The sequence below is a fragment of the Streptopelia decaocto genome (genome assembly GCF_964273445.1).
Source record: "Streptopelia decaocto genome assembly, chromosome: 2".
NCBI lineage: Eukaryota > Metazoa > Chordata > Aves > Columbiformes > Columbidae > Streptopelia > Streptopelia decaocto.
The window spans coordinates 35,032,565-35,044,781 of record NC_138655.1 but is presented as its reverse complement, the minus strand read 5'-3'; the positions used below and the strand labels follow the sequence as shown (position 1 = coordinate 35,044,781).

Below are 12,217 nucleotides of genomic sequence, written 5' to 3'. Positions count from 1 at the left end.
AATATAGTGTAAGTAATAGGTGTAAATAAGTAATAACATCTATGTGGCTGAGCATTTTCAAGTTAACATAATACACAAACAAACTATTAAATAGTATTATAAATGTCACTGAATGCAATGAACTACAAATTGTTTTATCAGAACAGTCCAGGGAAAAAGCAGAAAAAACAGAAGCACTGGAAAGTTTCTTAATCTGCTTTCATTCACAGATTCTAGAAAATTCAATTAATTTATGAAAAACATTATTAGTTTGCAAAAATTGCTCAACATAATTAACAAGAGGAAATGATACTTGATGTGGACATTCATAATTTTACCCATAAACAGTCAGTATTTTATAAAGTTATCCCCTAAACAACTGAAAACCTTTTCAGCAGGCTCATTTCCCACCTCTATATTTAGTGTGCGAACCTCAAAAATACATATTTCTGACCTTAATAAGTCACTCTATGTGTTAAAAGACATTTATTCATGAGTACCCTGAAAAGGTTCTCACATAAAATCTCAAATGCATATTTGTAAAAGATTTATACCAAGTGAGTCTACTGATATATTAAACATACCTAAAATAAAAACATGGCATTTATATTCTACTTTCTTTCACTGCACTACCAAGCTATTACTAGTCTGTGTTTAAACAATCCGCAGGGGTCCCTTTTTCTAATTCTCAGCAGTATTATCCCTTCTTATGAGCGGAGTTAAACAGGCACAGCACTGCCCGATGGAGTCATCAGACAGTAATTCTTGAGCAACAAGCAGTTTAAGTCATCAGTGTCATTATACCAATTTCAACCCTCAATTTAAGTAATTTATTAGTGCAGATAGGTGGATGAAAAAGCTTGTATTATTTCATACTCAACCTTTGCCATAAGACAGACCATAATCAGCACATTTGAAAAATGCCAATTCTGTAGTTAAGTATAAAATATCAAACAAACTTAATGCAGAAGAACATCACATGTTGATCCCTTCAGCCTTTCTCAGCAGAGTCCCATCTCTGGTCCTGGCACTAAAGCAAGGTCCCTGCTCCATAACCAGCCTGGGCACTATTTTTTAAAGTCTCTAAAACCAAGGCTTGTTCTGCTGTATCCACACAATCAGTTTAAGACATCTCACATCAAACTCCCCAGTGAAGAAGATAAAACTGTAACACAGTCCAATTAAACGCAATAGGATATAGTCAACTCACCAAGACTCAGTGAGGCAGGCAATGATTTCTAGGGGCTGTGCGTGCACTACCCACGACTCAGATACTTCTCAGGCATACTAGGAACAAAATTGAGAGAAAAATATTAGTCTTTTTTTGGAGACAGGCATAGGAAAACTAAAATACAACGCTTAGCACACCGCAGTTTTAAGCAAAACACAAGGAGGGAAACATAAACTTTGCAGAGCATTATCTGTTTTTTCCAGACATAACTACAACCCCCTTCCAGTTGCACAATCACTCCAGGCACACGACTTCCTCTCTACCTCTGCTGCCTACTGCAAATTCACAGTGATAGCAACTAAGATGTTTACATTAACTTACATGGTAGGTACACAGCCTTTATTTTCACAAAAGAATCTGTGGGAACTCTGTGAAAGGGGCTGGTTCCTTTTTTGGTTGACTGCTTGGCTGGTTGACTTTATAACACACGAGTTTCAAATCTCTAAAAAGGAGAAATTGGTGTTCTTTTAAAATGTCTTTCAACCATATTTAGAGCTGCACATACAGAAGTATGTTTCTTCTCTGAATCGCCACTTCAAATACTCCTGGCCCAAGTGACAATTATCAGTGGACAAATAAACAGAAATTTCTTCATTAGTATAGTCCTTAAGACTCCAGAAAAGCAGATGACGTACATCGCACAGCAATATGCAGTTCTTCATGGAAGAGGAGCATGTCACTACCCACATAAATATTATACCTGCACTCCTGTTTGTAGGTCAAACAGTACTTTATGTCAAATGTACCCAAGCAAGCTACCAAAGAAGAGCTTTCTACTTACTTATTCTGACAAACAAAAAGGCAGAACATAAAGAAAATGAAAGATACACCACAAGAGTCACCAACAGAAAAAAGCACACTAATTATGCCTCAAGAGAAATGGAATTTAGAAACAACTTCTTTCTTAAGTAAAACACTACTAGACTTTTTTGGCGATTTTGTGAGATTTACAGTGTCTGTTATGCACCTGCAGTTCAGAGAGACACACCAAAGAGAAGCCGCTGTCTCATCCGCAGATGCAGCCCCGGCCCGCGGTGGGGAGACCTCTTCCACAGAGGAACAGTGACAATGAGAGTGCCCATGCAGACAATAGTATTTCCCACTCATCTCCAGTCTTTCAGCTGCCACATGCCAGTGAATGAAAATTACTATTCTGCTACCATTTTGTTTCTTGACAACTAGCATGGCTGCTCACTGGTATTTTCCTATCACTGATTTATTTTTGGGTCTCTCCTCTTGACCTGCATGGCCTCCAGCACTGCAGCTCCAAGAGCCAGCACACGGGTAATGTGGCTCCTGACCATTACACTGGGGCCCAGGGGGCTCCGTGTAAGCAACAGTGGAAATGACAAGTTTTGCCAATTTCCATTTCTTCTATTCATAAAACACTTAACAATATACTGACTGAAAAACCAAGACAATACATGATAGTTTTGCAGTAGAAGCACTACCTTTGAAATATTATGAATGAGATCTTTCTTCCCAAGTAAATCTTGAATTATGCACCAACTAGCAATAAACTCACATACCCAACAGATGTATAATCTGGTATATTCCAGATTTAGTCCTCTATCTAGACTAGACTGTCAGTGAAGTAATGAACAGTGAAATTAGTCCTCTGCCTTCCCTTCTCAAGCCCTTTCTGAAGCTTGAAACAAAAGAAAGCCAACGCTGCAGCAAAAGGCAATGCTAGTAACCTATTCCCATGCAAATTCCCACAAGAATTGAGAGGTTCTTGGGATGCTCCTCAAATCTCAAGAGAAACCACTCTTGCATAAAGCCAGCTTTCACAGCAACATAATGCTGTTAATGGTGCTGCTCAAGGGCCTATAAATAGGCCCTGCACAAAGGCCTACGTGAAAAACGGGTCTCTCCCTCAAACAGTACACAATTATCAGCATTAGTTACAATATGAGACAACACCATACCCACCATTCTCCACACTTGCCATTTTCCAACATCGCCATTCAATCCCCCATCTCCCAAAGGGTAAAAGAAAACCTTTTAAAGGTCAACGTAATAACTAACTAAACACAAGTGATATGGCCCAGAGTAACACACAGTTCTCTGACTTCAGAATGCTTTAGTCTTTCCATTCATGCAGAGTCAATTATTTCTTTTCCAGTGCAAATGGACATCTATATTCCAGGTACCTAAAATGTGATACCTCCTCACCCCACAAAAACTCTAAGTTGTGAACAAAACACAAAATATCAACTCCACAGCTTAGCTAGAAGTGAGTGAATGACCACCACTGTCAGACGTACTTCGAAGAGACCATCATCTACAGTGTGCAAGCTTAGTGAACATGTTTTTCAGCTACATACAGTCTTCAGGTTCCCTCATTCTTACACAAAGAAGATGTCACAAATCATCTCACCATCGTGCAGTTAATACTATTTTCATACAGAACTGTGGCATGAAAACAGTTTGAGGCCTCGTTAAAAATTCAATAACTTTATATCAAAGTGAGCCATGATTCTAAAAAAATACAGCAAAAGCAGCAGAAGTATGTATGCACTGCAAATGCCAACGCAAATTGCCGAGCAATTTAAAAAAAAATAATTTTAAAAAAAGCCTTAAACTATGTTATTGGAGCTACATTTTATAGCCAGTAAAGTATCAACAGGTTGACTTTTGTTTTTAAGATAAAGGCAACAAGTATTCTGGCCATACTGAAAGAAAACAGTATGTTTCTTGTTGTAAGTTTTTATTTCAGAAAAAAAGTATGAAGATTTAGACTTGAAGATGAGCTTTTCTCCTTGCAAATATAATTGAAATAGGCTAAAATAAATAATGTATTTATCTGTATATATTCATAACCTTCCTCCACAAATAATCTATTTTAGGAAAATTATAGAAAAGGAGGAAGTCATTGCTCATATCTCTGGAAACCAAAGTTCAAATTTATGTAAGGGTAGCAAGTAAAATTAGTTGATGATAACTGCATTTACTTCTGGAAGTAACATAAGGGGCTGGTCAGCAAGTCCTAACATTAGTTTTGAAACTATAAAGACTAAGGAGTGAAGAACTACCTTGTGAGCTCAAAGCATAGTGGGAGAAGTCCACCTCCACTGTAGACTGGGTGATATTTGAACTCTCACATGCACAAGTATTAAAACATATAACCTTGGGGTTTGGGTTTCTTTGTAGTGTTTTGTTGTTTGTTGTTTTGTGTGTGTGTGGTTTTTGTTTGTTTTAGATTTTATTCTGTCACACAGACATATGATGAATTTGTAAGTACATAAAAATACCTGTAATAAAAGTGGCAGTACATATACTATCAAATTTATTCATAGGCAGACTTTCCTACATCCTAATAAAGTTCTTTTTTAAATGCAATTTAGTACCTCCTACATAATCTGTGAGGCACAAATAGGTGACATACTGCATTGTTTTTAATTGGAGTGATTTTCTTCAAAATCCATAGGCAAGGCTCATTAGAGATCAATATTGACAGCAATGAAAAACTAAACCCACTCACACACAGATGAATTACAACATGGGCAGAGTAAGAATAAAATTCCATAGTAATTCTGACCTAACAAGCCAAATGTTATTTTACTTTCCATGCCTATTCTTCAGTCTCAGACTTTTCCACTGAGGCAGCCAATAAAGCAGCAAATTGTGATATGCCCACTATAAATCCTACCAGAGAACAACAATACATCTTACATAGCTCACTAAAAAAAAGCATCAAAAGAGCAACTCTCAGTCACTGCTACATCAGATATTTGTTGTTGCTATGTCCAAGGATTGCCCCCCAGAAGCTCATGTGATCCATGCTACCTAAGATTTATGGATAAATCAACACATTCAGTAGATATTTTAATTAATTTCTCACCTATACTCTCTGACTTCTCATTAATACATTAATGGTTTCCATATAGTGTGGGGTACTTTAGCAAAATATAAGTTATCCTTTCCAAACAGCAATAACTTCTTGAAGTTTAAAAACAAACGGAAAAGTGTAATTAGGTTTTTTACAAAGGACATAGTATCTTAACTGCAAAAAGCAAAGGCACGTTACAAAGAGGCTTCTGAATACTGAAGTAATGGCAGCACAGTCACAGAAAGAGTGAGATTTACTATCAGTTATAACTGCTAAAATGAGAGCAAAGCAAGAATCATATCTGCCAGTAACTGTATTAATGGGAGATTGTTATGGAAGCCATTTAAGGAAATGCAAGACTTGGAATGGTATAATATGCAGCTGCAGAAGAAAAAAATGTCTGTATTGTTAATAAGTCATTGTACAGCTTCAGACATCTAAATTAATGAACTAATTTCAAACTTCAAAATGCCAAGCACCTCAGTGACCATACACTTTCCATAGGAGTTATGTGTATTTCCATAGAACTCTTAGGGAAAATTTAAATCAGTCTGTAACTTGAATAATGTGCAATTTCCATAGAACAAGACTGAAAAATCATAAACAGTAACATAACACAATGCAGTAAATCTACCACATTCAAGATCTCTTTCTCAAGCTACTTATCAACTCAAAAATAATTGTATAAATTCAGAAGTATTCCAAATGCTCAGGAGAGGAAATGCTATGCTAGGTCATAGGTAAATGCAAGACTGAATAAAATAAAATTAATTTATTCCACTCAGTTTTTTTAATCATGTAAATACTATTTCTGAATACTCACAATACGGAAAAAAATAGCTTTATTTACAAACACTGCTTTAAAACAATCCGTATGTGGTGGTTTGTTTTGTTTCGTTTTTGTTGTCTGTGGGTTTTTTTTTTTTGTTTTAATTCTGTATCCTAAATTGATTAAACTATACAAGCTGGCATTTTTCATGTCACATTTCTGCTTCGTATGTTTTGAAAAGACTAAGCTACTGAATCATTAAAAAAAAAAAAAAGGGAGTGTTTGCATAATGTAAATACTGCTGACAAACTAACTATAGAACTGGTAAGATATCTTAGTAATATGTAGCCACTGATGTAATATTACAAATTATTCTTACTACTCAAAGTTGCCATTTCACCAATATGTATATCTATTCAAAAATATATTCCAACACAGAGCAGGAGTCCTGGCAACTGTATTTATTCACTGAAATGTTAAAATATTATCAAATTATTTATAGTAAATATGTGACATATATGTTATCTAAGCTTGATTATCCTGACTGGTAAAAGCCAAAGAATACTTCTGTAAGGTTTAAATTCCCAAGAGAAGAGGAGCTCGGATCCCGTCTGCAAGCACACAATGGAATCACAGCTGACGATGCACATCTTTTTCTGGATGTCTCCATATGCTCAGGAGGGTTTTTTCTCCCCCCCCCCCCTCACCCTCCCTGTTTCTTCCTCTCTGCCTCCCTTGCTCCCAGCATTACATTGAAGAATTTGACATTATCTGCCACCAGGAGTACGAGAATGTTTTAACAACTAATTAAAAAAACAAAAACAAAAACACAAGTACTGCAGTGAACTTCACCTCATTTAACAATAAAAATAAGAGATCTTGCCAGGGCAGCTGCCTGTAACTAAATTAACTAATAGCAGAAAAACATGAATGAAGGGATGCTGTAATATGCCTTCCATAAAGTAAACAATGTTACTGTTCTTAGTTTAAAATGTTGTGTCACACAGAAGAGTATATACTGTAGCAACACATCTGACCTCTGACCTCTGACCTCCAAAGCCAAACACAGAAATAAATGAATACTCAGCATTTTAATGCCTATAATACTGCAGAAATGTGTGGAATCTGTTAAATATTTTACACCTATTTGTATACAAACTGCCTTGTTTAGAGACGTCAACCATAGCAAACATACAGAAAATGAACACAGCGAGAACAGTTTTAGTTCAGTATTCCCTTCCTCCAACGCACAATCTATGAGCACTCGCCAGACAAAGAGAGTTACATTTATACATGAATTCGGTACCAGTCTTTAGTTCGGCTTTTTCTTTCAAATGAACTGACAGCATCCTCCACGCTCAGACCTCATGAGCCTCTGCCATTTCTGCAATTCTGGTGTCAGGTGCTAAAGAAACTCCAGCTGAGCGCAGAAGCCCAGATTTTGCAGCAAGGCAGTGACATCGGCAACAAAGGCAAGGAGCAGAAGACAGTGGGCATTGTAGCAGCAGCTGGCTCGCTCGCTGACTTTGTTCTTCCTGCTGCAAAACCTGAGCTCCCTGCAGATGGGCCAGCTCTGACTGGGTTTGTTTCAGGACAGAGGGAAAAGTTGGCAATGTCAACATTACAGCCTGCTTACGAGCCTCTTTCGACAGAGCCTTTCAACCTTATAATGAGCAAGCTACATCCTAAATGATTATAAAAACAAAAACATTACTCTTAATTAACTTTTACTTCAGAGCTTCTGTTTAATGCAATACATCACATGCAAGTAAATTCCCAGTATTTTGTAATTTTTCCACCACAATCTTTGACTATTTTCTCTCCCAAATAGCACAGCTCCAGTTTAAAAACTTAAATTGAACTGTCTTATTCCAAAAGTATAATTCCTGATAGCAGTAAAGCATTCCTTCCTCATATGTCTCAAGTTTCAAATTTAGCACTGACACCACCAGAACGCACAACAAGGAACACAAGGAGATTTACACATTTAGTGAAGAAGTGTCTTCAGGCATTGCAGAGATACTGCACGTCATATGTGGATCCTTTCCCTAGTAAAGACCAGAAGCTTGAGAAAAAACAAAGTTGAGAAATCTTCAGTTTTTATACAAAATAACAGTATGGTGGCTGAAAAAAATGAGATGATGACACCACCTTTGTCAGGCATTTATTGCATAAGGCTCACCAACCAAGATGTATTAAAAATTACATGATTCTTCAAATACTTGCACGATCAACCTTTTTAAAGTTGTTCTTAATATTTCTGAAGGTTGAGTACATGCAAAGTATTTTGTTCAAAACTGTAGACGACCAAGACTGGCTATGAACATTAAACTTACCACAGCACTTCTCATAAACTTGGGGATTAACCATTTGGGAGCAATTTTTATCTTTATCTCACATGACACAACGGAGCTGACTTCTGTGTTCCAGTCCCCAAGTAGCAAATGCCAAAAGAAGGGACACAAATGTATGAGCATCCATACGTGCCTGCATACGCAACTGTACATGCAAATATGCACAAACCTGGTATATGCTATTTGTGACACCTATGCTGACGTAAACAAGCAAGCGTCCTGAAAACTATGTAGGAGGTGCCAACTGCAATAAAACAATCAGTTTCCATTCACAGGGGTCTTAAGCTGCATGTAAGCAAATAAGCGCCCTGCCTTAGGGAATTATAGTTTTTATATGACATTAACGACGGTGTGCAACACTGTCATTTCTCCAAGAGCATCCCACACAGAGGACCAGCAGCCCCCTCCCTTCAAACACTCACAGAGGCTTCCCCCATGAGAGGAGCCCACCAGGTGGCCCAACACTGCTATCTGGTTGTACAGAGCCAGGAAATTAACTGGCTAGAGTTGACTTTATAGTTCGGTACATAAAAACCCAAAGGGATAAAAAAGAAATGACTGCTTTTAGCCACAATGGCCGCAAACTAAGAACAACAAAACAGCTTTAAGTAAAAAGCCTGGCAGTCTGCAACTGCTTACTTATTTACAGTAGCAACAGAGCTCTGCTGTAACTGTCATAGCCAGATACTATATGCTTAGCTCAAACTCTACTTAAATACCATAAAAATACTATCTGTTCTAAAGTCTATTCACCTGCTCCCTACTGCTCTGAAAGATAAAAAAGAGAAATACAAAACCAATCCATTATTACTGAAGAAACAAGCTGTTCTCCTTTCACAAGGAGACCCTCTTCCTGCTAAATTACAAGTGTATTTGGACAGTGGGCTCCCACCTATGCACACTTCAAACAGAAGTGTACAGGCTAACACAAAACTACGATTCAGGTATCATTATTTCCCGGTGACTACCAGCAACCTCCTTACCTTCCTCCCCCCACCCCACCCCATTTTTTTGCCAGGCTCTCGGGCAGGTTTCCTGCAGACGAACTACACGGCCTGAACGCCCCTCTCTGGAAGGAGAAACATGTGACTCCCGGGCTGAGGGGGGTGGAGGGGGGGGGGGGGGGGAGGAACGCCCGGGCGCAGGCAAAGGAGCGAGGGGTAGCGAGGAAAAGGGACGAGGCTCCAGTTACACCTCGCCCGGGAGCCTCCGACGAGCGCGGCGGCAGCGCGCTCCCCGCGGAGGCGGCAGCGCACACACCGCCCCCCGCGGAGGCGGGAAGGGATTGAGCACCCGCCCTCCGCCGGGGCGGGGGACATCTCCTCACCCCTCCCCCGCTCCCCACACGCGTGGGGGCCCACTCCCGGCGTAGGCGGTCGTGGAGCTGCCCGCCTGCAACTGTCGCCGCCACCTTATGCGCAGCCTTGCGGCCGCCGCCCCCGGCAGGGAAGCGGGAGCGAGCGGCGCCGCCCGCCCCGCCAGCCGCCCAGGGACCCCGGCCCCGCGCCCAGCCGGCTGCCATCCCCTCCTCCTCCTGCTGCTGCTGCTCCCCGCCCCGCGCACACACACGCAGACACACGGCACTGCGGCGGCCGGGCCCCCACCCCTCCCCGGGCCGCGGGGAGGCGGCGGCCGGGCGCCCCGGGCTGCGCTCGCACGCAGCTGTGCGGTCGCGGCCTGGCTGCGCGGCTGCGGCGCCCCGCCGCCCGCCCCCGCGGCACAGCCCGGCCCGGCGCTGCGCTGCGCACACACACAGACGCAACCCCCGCGCAGAAAGTTACAGAAGTTGCCCGCTTTGGCCCCTCCAGCCCCGCGCGTCTCCTGCGGGCGCGGAGCAACGGCGGGGCGCCTCGGCGAAAGGGGAGAGGGCACCGGGCAGCGCGGCTCCTACCCGGCGCGGGGAACGGGACGGCCAGCTCGGCCCCTCTGAGGGAAAACGAAGCGGCCCGCACCCTTGCACGCCAAGTCGTTGTCACCCGGGGAATGGGTGAACACCGCCCTGTTCCCCAAATCACCCCTTTTGTCCCCGGGGAGAGACCCTCCCTCCAAGTTTCCCCGTCGGTGTGTGCTTGGGAAAGAGAGGGGGGGAATGTCCTAACCAATCCCTTGAAAATTGCGTTCCGCACCCCAGCTGCCCCATCCTCTCTCAGCACGGGCAGGGCAGCTCCCTGCCCCCCCAGATCAGCCGCAGCACCCGTCGCCTCCCCGGCTCCTCGCACTTTCTCCCTCTACTGCCCCAAGCCAGGGGCGCGGAGAGGCGGCACCCGACCTCCGCCTGGCCTGGGAGCAGGAAACCAGCCCCCTCCACAGGGTGGGGTGCCGTATCCCTCCCTCCCCCGCTCAGCCGAAATGGGGGACGTCCCGACGAAGTAAGCCTGTGCCCCCCCCCAATCCGCTCCCGCCGGGCCCCCGAGGTGCGAGCACTATGCCCTGACGAGGGGCATCTCCGCGAACCCCTACCCCCGGTTCCCCACGGAGGGGGCCGCGGCTCCTGCCCCACTCCCCCCCGCCGCCGGCGCAGGGGAAGCCGCCTCACCGCGGCCGCGGTGCCGCCCGCCAACGCCGCCCCTCCGCGCACCGGCGCGGCCCCGGGCGTCCCCCCGACATTACACAAGGCGGCCGGGGAGGCGCGGGGGGCTCGGGCACACCCCCAGCCGCGCCGGGGCCGAGGGGGCGTGCGGGAGCCGTTACCGAGGTCAGTACCGTCTCCCGCCGCTGCCGCCAGCGCTGACCTTCGCTTTGTAAGATGAAGCTGAAGCTGGGGCTGCGGCCGCCATGTTCCCGTTTTAATAACTGCCTGCTTGTTTATTTCAATGGAGACCCTCCCACAACTCGCCCTCCTCCCCTTCTACCCAGAGGAGGGCTGGACGGGGAGGAGGCGGAGGGAGGCACAAGTCACTCCCCCCTGCCCCCGGGCACGACGGCAGCGGCCGGGCCCCGCGCTGGGGGAGGCCGGGCCGTGCTGTGCTGTGCTGTGCTGCGCTGGGCGGGCGGCACCGCGGCGCGGCCGGGGCCGTCGCCGATGCCGCTCGGCGGAGCGCGGGGCTGCCCCGCTCCCCGCCCGCAGGGACAATGGCAGCCGCCCCGCTGGCTCGCAGCGCTGCGCAGCGATCCCGGGAGCCTCCTCCCCGGTACCCGAACGGGAGAGAAAGGGGAAGGGAAAAATGAAAAAAGTCCTTCGCCCTCGGAGGGCCAGACTTTAAATGTGGCCCTTTGCGGTCCGCTCTCGGAGGAACCTCGCTCGCAAGCGAGACTGGAGCAATCAGCCTTAATAGGGCGTTCAGTGGCTCATATACACAAAAGCCAGGGGGCAGCGGGGACGTTCTTATTTCCTTTCTTTGCCCCTGGAAAAACAAAAAATAGAAAAGAAAAAATTAAGGAAAACACACACATGCTGGAAATCGTGTCACAAATACACAGCATCAACTGTATCTCACTCCCAGGAACTGGGGGATGAAGATACAGGCTTTTCCGAGGTTGGAGGAGTGCATATGTGAGTTAAAAATTATTAAGGGCTGGAGGATGTTTGTTAAACATTGCCCTTTAGTTCAAGAAGCGTTCCACGCTGCAGAAATCCTATCTTAAAAGAAAAGCTTTACATTTTTGTGTGTGTCGAAAATGGCGAGCTGTACTCTACACATGGTAACAATTGTTATTTTTTACATTTTCTTACATGGGTGTGCGGCCTCAAGTTTTTCTGCAGCTATCCACAGATTATACATTGATACTGGTGGTATGTCTAACTCTGCTTGCAATTAGGCTTGTCCAATACTTTTTCGATCATAACTCTTATTTTTCAGATGGTTATATTTTGTCCTACCGCGCTGCATACAATTTCCCACACTTGTGTTTGACTCATTTTTTTAAGCTTTTTTTTTCATTGGGCAAAAATAGTTCAATTGTTTCTCCAAACAAATTAAAATAAAACTGTCTTTCCCTCCCTCCTCTCCCATTTGAAAAAAAAGTCTTTGCAACCAAATTGCTGAAAACTTCTAATATTTTCCTCTTCTTGAGAAAGAGCTCGGGTATGGGAAGGATGACCATTGGAAATC

The 12,217-nt window shown here is 44.1% G+C and overlaps 1 protein-coding gene across 4 annotated transcripts in view; it reads right to left on the bottom strand.

Moving 5' to 3' along the window:
- NCOA2 (nuclear receptor coactivator 2) overlaps positions 1 to 10,990 on the bottom strand; it is a 189,739-nt gene extending 178,749 nt beyond the window's left edge. For 3 of the 4 annotated variants that reach the window (XM_082044207.1, XM_082044208.1, XM_082044210.1), the window contains exons 1-2: positions 10,898 to 10,990; positions 1,190 to 1,266 (exon numbers count right to left, since the gene is read on the bottom strand). The gene's annotated coding sequence lies outside the window, so the exon portion shown is untranslated. Of the gene's footprint in view, positions 1 to 1,189; positions 1,267 to 10,856 lie in introns of all 4 variants that reach the window. The other variant, XM_082044209.1, reaches the window with a different exon arrangement.
- Positions 10,991 to 12,217: the final 1,227 nt, after the last annotated feature.